A 1,587-nucleotide genomic window follows, 5' to 3' on the forward strand; every position below is an offset into this window, starting at 1 on the left:
ATAAGCAACATCATGATAAATGGAGGAAAGATTGAAGTTGTCAAAGACTTCACATTACTTGGTTGTACAATCAATGCCAAAGGAAGCAGCAGTCAAGACTTCAGATGACACATGTTGTTGTTGTTTTTGTTATGTGCCACCAAGTCAGACCTGACTCATAGCAACCCCTCTTTGGGTTTCCTAGGCAATATCACTACAAAAGTAGATTGCCCCATCTTCCTTCTGAGGAGCGGCTGGTGGGTTTGAACCACCAGCCTTCTGGTTAGCAGTCAAGTGCTTCAGGACTATGCTACCAGAGCTCCTCAGATGATGCATAGCACTGGGAAAATTGGCTGCAAAGGACCTCTTTCAAGTGCTGAAGAGCAAAGATGTCTCCTTTAGGACTAAGGTGCACCTGACACAATCCATGGTATTTTCACTCACCTCATAAGCATGTGAGAGCTGAACAATGAATAAGAAAGACCGAATAATGGATGCTTTTAACCTGTAGTGATGGCAAAGAATGCTGAAAGTACCATAGACTGCTAAGGGAATTAACAGACCTGTCCTGGAGCAAGTGTAGCCAGAATGCTCCTTGGGGACAAGAATGGTCAGACTTTGTCTCACCTAGCATAGTGCCTTAGGCACTTGACTGCTAGCCAGAAGGCTGGTGGTTCAAACCCACCAGCCACTCCTCGGAAGGAAGGATGGGCAATATACTACCTTAGTGATACTACCTCGGAAACCCAAGGAGGGGTCGCTATGAGTCGGGTCTGACTAGATGGCACATAACAACAACAACAGCAACAACTTTGGTAATGTTGTCAGAAGGACCCATTCCCTGGAGAAGGATGTCATGCTTGGGAAGGTGGAGGATCAATGAAAGATGGGAAGGCCCTCAGTGAGATGGATTGACACAGTGGCAGTGGCGATGGGCTCAAGTATAGCAAGAATCATGGAGCTGATTCAGGACCAGGTGGTGTTTCATTTTGCTGTGCATAGGGTGGCTATGAGTTGGAGACAACTCCATGACACTTAACAACATAAAAACAAGCTTCAGAATGAGGATGAAATATGCTCGATTACACCTTTGTTTTAATCTCTTGACCTCAGATTCCCATCTAACACTTGTAGATGATGCAACAGTTAAGCACTTGAGTGTTAACTAACTGAAGTTCAAACCTACTGTTCAAATCCATCCAGCAGTTCTGGGGGAGAAAGACTTGGCGATCTCTCAAGATTAACTGGGGGGGACACCTCACTGCCGTGGAATGGGTTCCAACTCATGGTGACCCCTTCTTGGGTTTCCCAGGCAGTATCTCTATGGAAGTAGATCTCTTAGTCTTCTTTACAGACTAAAAAATCTTAAGGGACAGTCCTAAACTGTCACATCAGGTCACTATGAATCAGAATGAATTCCACACCTAACAACAGCAACAGCAGAGAAAACAAAATCAAAAGAGCAATGTATTGGTTATGCATTGCTGCATTATAAGTTTTCCTCAAACATAGAGGCTTAAGAAAGCATATTTATTATCTCATTGTGTCTATGGGTCAAAAATTCAGACATAGTTTAGCTGCTCCTCTGTTTCAGTCTCTCACAAGCCT

This window comes from Orycteropus afer, unplaced genomic scaffold (assembly GCF_000298275.1).
Source record: "Orycteropus afer afer isolate SDZICR_OR568_19922 unplaced genomic scaffold, OryAfe1.0 scaffold00010, whole genome shotgun sequence".
Classification (NCBI taxonomy): Eukaryota; Metazoa; Chordata; class Mammalia; order Tubulidentata; family Orycteropodidae; genus Orycteropus; species Orycteropus afer.